Raw genomic sequence first — 10,277 nt, 5'->3', positions numbered from 1 at the left:
GCTGTTCCTTGTGCTCAGTCCAAAACAACATAGGAGAGCTTGAGATGTCTTGTTACTAACAAGGGCAGAGCGGGTTCTCTATGTTATTGTGTCAAAGCTCTTTGGGTGTTACCGCATACAGTTTTTCACAACAAGGTCACATCAGAACAAGCTACTATGTGCATTTAGAATAGTTCTTCCCTAAATTCTCTGGGACAAATTCCTCCTATGTACAATCTATCCGTATTCAGCTTTGAAATGCTGCATTGCAATCCTTCAAGAATCGTTCATCTTCTCCAAAGTCCTAGTGTCTTTTAGCAATTAAAAGGAGTACCTCGAATCATCTCTGATATCTGTTAAATACCAGCTACATTCATTTGGAAGCTATCTACAAATGTACAAGCTGAGATTTTTCCATGTCTGTTAGCCTGAGTAGAACGGGCTGACACAATTTTCCTTTGGACGTGACATGTGTAATGACAAGTGTGACTGTAGCTCATATTGCATGGTGCTAGAATAGTCTGACGAATCCACAAGTGTGGTTATACCAGTTTGGACAGTGTTATTTGCACCTCATTCTGTTCAGGATTTTCTCATTGCTCATTCGTTTTCTTATTCATGTGCATAGGACATCCAAAATGAACCCATATTCTTTCCATCCCTTTTTGTCCATCATTATAATAGGAATTGCTATGGAATTTGTTCCACTTATATTGTCTTTTTTTAATTGCCCTGCTCTATAATAGCCCTTTAACCATGCCACTGGAGGTTGCAGTCTTGCTAGCTCTCTCAAGCTAAGCCGGGTCAGGTCATGAAAACAGTTTGAAGGGAGGAATATGGGGAATGTGTGGTAATACAGACCAGGCTTTCTCCAGTGAAGGGCACTGGGGAGGTGTATGGATTTGGCTTACAGTGCTTGTCTGCTTTTGTTTACATTCTTGATGATAAAGGGGTAAGATCTTTCAGCTCCAAACTCCATGCACAACCAGCAAGGCTGAGAAGATTGAGCAGGTCTCCCCCTGCAGTGACTCCTCCGGGGTGCTAGGGGTGCTGTGATGCTGACGGCAAGAAGACTATCTCTCAGTGCTCCCCCTGCTGGTGTCCAAGGAGTGTGGTGCCCCTGCGGATGATATGGGGGTTGAGGAGGCAGCAGCAGCAGCATGCTGCCTCCTGACTTGGCTGGCAGGGAAAGGAAGAGATGGGGACAGAACATGGGAATAGGAGCTCAAGGCGGAACAGGATGGAGAGGACCAACAGCCCCTGTTGCGCCACCCCTGCAGTGGGCACCACCAGCTCAGACGTTTGTAAAGGTGGGAAGCCCCATCCCCACCGGTGTTTAGAAACGAGTTGGTCGGGAGATGGTCACTTGCATGCTTTTAAACACCACCTGTTCTTCTAGTCTGAGCCGCTTGCCCTGTGCGTTAGTGAGCAAGGGACAAGCTGGGGAGTGCGTTCAGACCTGGTCGGAGGGAATGGGATAACCCGCACACCCAGCGAGGTGCACCATGTCAGCACCAGCACACGGGCCTGCTTTGGCTAGATTGATAGTAAGTGGACTGCCCGTACTCTGATGTCAGAGCCTGTCTCTCAGTATATTCTGTTGAGTGGGGAGATGGTGACTTGCAGGAAGGAAAGCAGGACGATTGTCATCGGATTCATTTTTCTATCTGTTTCCCTTGCTTCCTTCTTTTTCCTTTTATCCTTGGGTCCTACCTACACCACTTCCTTGAATTTATCTCTGTTCTTTAACCCTAATACAAGGTTTTTGTTCTTACATCTGCTTGCTCCTTGTTGCCTTTACTAATAATGATTGATGTCCTAGAGGTTGCAACTGGTGTCTATTCATTTGTTCACCTGGCCACTAGCTGGAGACACTACACTGTCACATAAACACCACACTATACCGGAAACCTACTGACCGCTATACTTACCTACATGCCTCCATCTTCCATCCAGGACACATCACACGAGTCATTGTCTACAGCCAAGCCCTAAGATACAACTGCATTTGCTCCAATCTCTCAGACAGAGACAAACACGTACAAGATCTTTATCAAGCATTCTTAAAACTACAATACCCACCTGGGGAAGTGAGGAAACAGATTGACAGAATGAGACATGTAGCCAGAAATCACCTACTACAGGACAGGCCCAACCACTGGCCATCACATACAGCCCCCAGCTAAAACCGCTCCAGCACATTATCAATGATCTACAACATACCCTGGAAAACGATCCCTCACTCTCTGAGACCTTGGGAGGCAGGCCAGTCCTCGCTTACAGACAGTCCCCCAACCTGAAGCAAATATTCTCCAGCAACTACACACCACACCACAGAAACACTAACCTAGGAACCAATCCCTGTAACAAACCCCATTGCCTACTCTGTCCCCATATCTACTCTAGCAATACCATCATAGGACCCAACCACATCAGCCACACCATCAGGGGCTCGTTCACCTGCACATCTACTAATGTGATATATGCCATTATGTGCCAGCAATGCCTCTCTGCCATGTACATTGGCCAAACCGGAGACTCTCTACATAAAAGAATAAATGGACACAAATCAGACATCAGAAATGGTAACAAAAGCCAGTCAGAGAACACTTCAATCTCCTTGGACATTCATTAACAGATTTAAAAGTAGCAATCCTTCAACAAAAAAAACCTTCAAAAACAGACTTCAAAGAGAAACTGCTGAGCTACAATTCATTTGCAAACTTAACACCATGAATTTGGGCTTGAATAGGGACTGGGCGTGGCTGGCTCACTATAAATGCAATTTTTCCTCTCTTGGTATTCCCTCCTCAATTATTGGGAGTGGACCACATCCACTCTGACTGAATTGGCCTTGTCAGCACTGATTCTCCACTTGTAAAGTAACTCCCTTGACTTCATGTGCCAGGATATTTATGCCTGTATCTGTAATTTTCACTTCATGCATCTGATGAAGTGGGTTTTTTACCCACAAAAGCTTATGCCCAAATAAATCTATTAGTCTTTAAGGTGCCACTGGACTCCTTGTTGTTTTTGTGGATACGGACTAAAACGACTACCCTTCTGAGAAATGATTAGGGGTATAGAACAACTTCTGTATGAGGAGATGTTGAAAAGACTGGGACCTTTCAGCTTGGAAAAGAGACGACTAAGGGGGGATATGAAAGAGGTTTATAAAATCATGACTGGTTTGGAAAAATTGAATAAGTAAATTGGGGTGGGCAAACTATGGCCCGCGGTCCAGATCCGGCCCACGAGTCATCTTCCGCGAGCTCCCGCTGGGAATCAGGGTCTGGCTTTGCCCCACTCCGGCGCTCCAGCTGGTGCCCTGTATCAGGGGTTGCACCACACGGCTCAGCCCCGCTTTGGTGCTCCAGCCTGGGAGCTGGGTCAGGGGCCACTCCAGCTGTTTCTTACAGCGGGTCTCTGGATCGGAACCCAGAGGAGAGGGTGAGCCTGGTGGGGGTGGGGTGGTAGGAAAGCCTGTGTGTGTGTGTGTGTGGGGGGGAGAAATAGGAAAATCTGTGGAGCAAGGGGGTCTAAACCCCCAGAGGCTGGAGTCTGTCTGCCCTACCCTTCAGTAAGGTTACTGACCTTACTCACTGGATTGTTCCAAGAGGGGAGAGATTATTAATGATCCAGCTGGTGGGCTGGAATCATAATGAGGAACTACCAGATACAGAGGTAAACTGTGATTTGAGGCAGACTTGCCCTAACACCAGCTCAGCTGTTGGCCGGGAGGGCATCAGCAGCTGCAAGCAGTCCCGGACAGGGACCTACTGACAGAATCATGCTGTTCTGGATGTGTCACCTTGCTATACAGGCACTATTTATTTGTCTTTTAGTTAAACCTTCACTAAATAAGGCCTCACTCCTGAGACTGACTCTGGGCAGGTGGATTCTTATTGAAACCAATGGGGTGCAGGACTGAGGTGTACCTCTCCTCAACTAGCAAAGAACCCTGTGATCTACAGAAGGGGATTGGGGTGGTGAGGAAAGAAAAAAAGAGCACAACACTTGTTTCCCAGTGGTCATCCCTCCCCTTGCTGGGGGGGGGGGCAGGCAGTGAATTCTAGCCACCTAAATTGCTTGTTGCCATCTCAAGCTGCCAGAAGAGAAAAGGCCCTTAAAGGGTGACATCAAAATGGCGCTGCTGATCCTTTACTTCTAGGACTTCTAGGATCAAGGCTGGCACAACTGATAAAGAGAGCTTTAAACTAGGAATTAGGGGGAGATGGTTGGGAGATGTCCAGGAAATCTCCACGCCAGATTTTAGCATTGAGAGGGAAGAAGACGAAGTAAGAAAGGATACAGCTGTGGGTAGGAGAATGTATATAAGGAGTGAGAGCGGTGTGGATACTAGTCTAATAGGTTATACTGGATGTAGAATGACTGTGCCTAATAGGGTACAAAATGTGAGCGAGGCCAAAAAGCAAAAATTAAGATGTTTGTACACCAATGCGAGGAGCCTAGGTAACAAAATGGAGGAACTAGAGCTACTGGTGCAGGAAGTGAAACCAAATATTATAGGGATAACAGAAACATGGTGGAATAGTAGTCATGACTGGACTACAGGAATTGAAGGTTATGTGCTGTTTAGGAAAGACAGAAACAAAGGTAAAGGTGGTGGAGCAGCACTGTATATCAATGATGAGGTAGAATGTAAAGAAATAAGAAGCGATGCAATGGATAAGACAGAGTCCGTCTGGGCAAAAATTACATTGGGGAAGAAAACTAGTAAAGCCTCTCCTACGATAGTGCTTGGGGTGTGCTATAGACCTCCGGGATCTAATTTGGATATGGATAGAGCCCTTTTTAATGTCTTTAATAAAGTAAATACTAATGGAAACTGCGTGATCATGGGAGACTTTAGACTTCCCAGATATAGACTGGAGGACCAGTGCTAGTAATAATAATAGGGCTCAGATTTTCCTAGATGCGATAGCTGATGGATTCCTTCATCAAGTAGTTGCTGAACCGACTAGAGGGGATGCCATTTTAGATTTAATTTTGGTGAGTAGCGAGGACCTCACAGAAGAAATGGTTGTAGGGGACAATCTCGGTTCAAGTGATCATGAGCTAATTCAGTTCAAACTAAATGGAAGGATTAACAAAAATAAATCTGCAACTAAAGTTTTTGATTTCAAAAGGGCTGACTTTCAAAAATTAAGGAAATTAGTTAGGGAAGTGGATTGGACTGAAGAACTTATGGATCTAAAGGTAGAGGAGGCCTGGGATTACTTTAAATCAAAGCTGCAGAAGCTATCGGAAGCCTGTATCCCAAGAAAGGGGAAAAAATTCATAGGAAGGAGTTGTAGACCAAGCTGGATGAGCAAGCATCTTAGAGAGGTGATTAAGAAGAAGCAGAAAGCATACAGGGAGTGGAAGATGGGAGGGATCAGCAAGGAAAGCTACCTAATTGAGGTCAGAACATGTAGGGATAAAGTGAGACAGGCTAAAATTTGAGTAGAGTTGGACCTTGCAAAGGGAATTAAAACCAATAGTAAAAGGTTCTATAGCCATATAAATAAGAAGAAAACTAAGAAAGAAGAAGTGGGGCCGCTAAACACTGAGGATGGACTGGAGGTTAAAGATAATCTAGGCATGGCCCAATATCTAAACAAATACTTTGCCTCAGTCTTTAATAAGGCTAAAGAGGATCTTAGGGATAATGGTAGCATGACAAATGGGAATGAGGATATGGAGGTAGATATTACCATATCTGAGGTAGAAGCGAAACTGAAACAGCTTAATGGGACTAAATCGGGGGGCTCAGATAATCTTCATCCAAGAATATTAAAGGAATTGGCACCTGAAATTGCAAGACCATTAGCAAGAATTTTTAATGAATCTGTAAACTCAGGAGTAGTACCGAATGATTGGAGAATTGCTAATATAGTTCCTATTTTTAAGAAAGGAAAAAAAAATGATCCAGGTAACTACAGGCCAGTTAGTTTGACATCTGTAGTATGCAAGGTCCTGGAAAAAATTTTGAAGGAGAAATTAGTTAAGGACATTGAAGTCAATGGTGAATGGGACAAAATACAACATGGTTTTACAAAAGGTAGATCGTGCCAAACCAACCTAATCTCCTTTTTTGAAAAAGTAACAGATTTTTTAGATAAAGGAAATGCAGTGGATCTAATTTACCTAGATTTCAGTAAGGCATTTGATACCATGCCACATGGGGAATTATTAGTTAAATTGGAGAAGATGGGGATCAATATAAACATCAAAAGGTGGATAAAGAATTGGTCAAAGGGGAGACTGCAACGGGTCCTACTGAAAGGCGAACTGTCAGGTTGGAGGGAGGTTACCAGTGGAGTTCCTCAGGGATCGGTTTTGGGACCAATCTTATTTAATCTTTTTATTACTGACCTTGGCACAAAAAGTGGGAGTGTGCTAATAAAGTTTGCAGATGATACAAAGCTGGGAGGTATTGCCAATTCTTAGAAGGATCGGGATATTATACAGGAGGATCTGGATGACCTTGTAAACGGGAGTAATAGTAATAGGATGAAATTTAATAGTGAGAAGTGTAAGGTCATGCATTTAGGGATTAATAACAAGAATTTTAGTTATAAGTTGGGGACGCATCAATTAGAAGTAACGGAAGAGGAGAAGGACCTTGGAGTATTGGTTGATCATAGGATGACTATGAGCTGCCAATGTGATATGGCTGTGAAAAAAGCTAATGCGGTTTTGGGATGCATCAGGAGAGGCATTTCCAGTAGGGATAAGGAGGTTTTAGTACCATTATACAAGGCACTGGTGAGACCTCACCTAGAATACTGTGTGCAGTTCTGGTCTCCCATGTTTAAAAAGGATGAATTCAAACTGGAGCAGGTACAGAGAAGGGCTACTAGGATGATCCGAGGAATGGAAAACTTGTCTTATGAAAGGAGACTTAAGGAGCTTGGCTTGTTTAGCCTAACTAAAAGAAGGTTGAGGGGAGATATGATTGCTCTCTATAAATATATCAGAGGGATAAATACAGGAGAGGGAGAGGAATTATTTAAGATCAGCACCAATGTGGACACAAGAACAAATGGGTATAAACTGGCCACCAGGAAGTTTAGACTTGAAATCAGACGAAGGTTTTTAACCATCAGAGGAGTGAAGTTTTGGAATAGCCTTCCAAGGGAAGCAGTGGGGGCAAAAGATCTATCCGGTTTTAAGATTCTACTTGATAAGTTTATGGAGGAGATGGTATGATGGGATAATGGGATTTTGGTAAGTAATTGATCTTTAAATATTCAGGGTAAATAGGACTAATCCCCTGAGATGGGATATTAGATGGATGGGATCTGAGTTACCCAGGAAAGAATTTTCTGTAGTATCTGGCTGGTGAATCTTGCCCATATGCTCAGGGTTTAGCTGATTGCCATATTTGGGGTCGGGAAGGAATTTTCCTCCGGGGCAGATTGGAGAGGCCCTGGAGGTTTTTCACCTTCCTCTGTAGCATGGGGCATGGTTGACTTGAGGGAGGCTTCTCTGCTCCTTGAAGTCTTTAAACCATGATTTAAGGACTTCAATAACTCAGACATAGGTGAGGTTTTTCATAGGAGTGGGTGGGTGAGATTCTGTGGCCTGCGCTGTCCAGGAGGTCAGACTAGATGATCAGAATGGTCCCTTCTGACCTTAGTATCTATGAATCTATGAATCTATTTACAGCATGAATATTAATATGATCTAATAAATAGCACCCACATCAATATTTACACAGCCCGTTACAAGAGATAAGTGTTAGTGTGTGAAGAGAGTTACCAGCTGTAAAACTAGGGTGACAGAGGAGACGATAAAATTATACAACATGAAGAAGGCCATGCATAAAGGACACAACGACTGGACCCTGAGCACAAGATGGGACTTCTGCATGTAACCGACATGACTAAAGTATCTGAGGCTGGCTCTGGATGTCAGTAGGGACCTTGATGTCTGGTTCCGTGGGGGTAGGAGAAGGCTCTTGGGCCTGGATCCACAAAGGGACTTTGGATCCTAGAAAATCACTGCAACACCAAGCTTGAGTGAGGTGCCCAGGCTCCCTGTACAATGCATGGGGGGAGCGAGGTCCCTACGAATGGGATCCACCAAAGCCAGCACACGAGGCGGGGGCTGCCTAAGCTAACCAATGGGAGATGCAGAGGAGAGGGGATGTGTGCTAAGCCCCACCCCTCTTCCAGAGTTAGGCACTTAAGCCTAGGCTGCCTGGAGGTGCCCCTCTCTGCTTGCGATCCACAGCCAGGAAGCCCTCACCGGGAGCTGGCTCTTTTCAGAAAATGCTGGCGTTCTGGCATGGGGCCTGACCATCAGCTGGGGGGTTCAATGGCGTTATGCTGATTTACACCAGTCTGCAGGGGTGTCCCAAATCTCTGGGTATCTCAGGGTGGCCACTATCTTAGCAGGCCAAGCCTCAGGCTCATTAGGCATGGAAGCAAATTCGCTCCCCTCCTTGGTCTGAAATAGCAGGAAGGTGGGTGACTTTCTGGGCATGCTGCAAAAAGAAGATTTGGGAGAGGTGCAGGGTTCAGGATGTGCTGATGAAAGGGGTCGCTGGTTGGCTGATTTCCTGTGTACCTGATGGCTGTAATGCTGCTCAGGTTTAATTTAGCCGTATTTTTTGTATGTGAGGGTGCCTGGTGCAATAGCCTCGCACAGGTATCTTTGTATTTTAAATCTACACAAATATTGGGAACCCTGCTTGAAGCATTTTGGTGCCTCAGTCTGGGGCACCCAAAACCCATGGATTGTCTTGACAATACTGGCCTTAAACGTTCCATCGCATTTTCCTCCCCACTGCAGAATGGCAATACTTGTATTTGCCAACTGTACCTCACAAGGGAGTAGTGAGGGTGAATTACTTAATACTGCTTCCAAAGGGCTAGATAATCCCCACATAGTAGTCCAAGAAGGAGCTCAGCTATCTCTCCTAATGGAGATCAAATGAAAGAGGGCTGGCATCTTATGCGACAGGAGGCGAGACTTAAATGGGACACCCCCTATACCAACCCTAGTTTGGCATCTTAATTCCAGCCTTGAGATGCGGGTATATAGTGGATTTCGATGCACAAGCTTTACTGTTTCTCCTAGTGCCACCTAGCAGACTACTGTGTTTTTTTTCTCCTCTTCCCCTTCCCTTAAACAAGATACAATGAGCCTTGCCTTTGATACCACATGCCGGGAAACATCTCGACTCAACTGAAGCAATACACAAGAAAAGCAAGATCAGTCCAAAGTACAGAAAAAGCAGAGTATAGGAAAAAGGACTGCAGAAGACCCTGCTGCCTTTCCTGTGTTAGAAAGAGAAGGCTTTTGCATGATGCTTGAGTGTGCAAAGCCATGCCTTGCTTGTGCTGCATGGAAGGAGAAGAAATGAGATTTCAGTCCTAAAAAGGCAGCCCCCAGGGCTCTGATGCCAAAGTTGCTAAATGCTACCAGCTGATCTTTCGCATGGGTCCTAGAAAGCTAACATAAGTGTGTCATGTGATGAAAATAGTGTATTCGGCTTTATTTATGAGGAAAGATTTTTTTGAGAGAAAGTACAATGTCAGGTACAGCTTGGAACCCAGACATAACCTAGGGCTAAAGTCTTAAGGCTTGTCTCCCCTGTGGAGTAATGCGCACTATAGGGAGGTTGATTTCTAAGTGCATTAATGTGTTGCTCATTAATTGGTTTGTGTAGAACGAGCTGGTGTGCACTAAAGGTTCCCTAGTGCACTTTAACATAGTACTGTCTCAAACAGCACTATGTTGAAGTGCACCAGCGAATCTTTTGTGTGCACCAGCTGGTTCTATATGGACCAATTAATGTGCAATATGTTAGTGCGAGTGGAAATCACACCTCCTGTAGTGCTCGTTGCTCCACCATGTAGACATGCCCTTAGTGATTCCAAGAGAAACACACAAGTCAAACAATTACTGAAGGGCTCAGGGAATTTGTAATAGACTACAAGACCTTTAATCTCTAAATCCCTTGCTCTAATCTGGCCTAGGGCAATAGTGACTGAAAGTCATTACCATCTGGTGGCCTCAGTCCAGTTCTAGGCAGACAGGTGTCTGTATAACAGCCTCCAGAACTGGCATTAGTTTGACATTCTCAGTGATAGAATTGGCACAGAAATACTAAATGGCACTCCTAGTCCCAAATGTGGCTCTGGTGGATTAGCATTAGGGCAGTGTGGTGAATGCTTTGTCAAAGACTCTGGGCTCCAGCAATGCACTGAATCCATAACAAAGAAATACAATAATAAAGCCATGTTGAGGTTATGTTAACACTATACAAGGGGCCTGAGGCTGTA

Source organism: Dermochelys coriacea, chromosome 5 (assembly GCF_009764565.3).
Source record: "Dermochelys coriacea isolate rDerCor1 chromosome 5, rDerCor1.pri.v4, whole genome shotgun sequence".
NCBI lineage: Eukaryota > Metazoa > Chordata > Testudines > Dermochelyidae > Dermochelys > Dermochelys coriacea.
Note: the sequence above shows the minus strand (reverse complement) of the source record.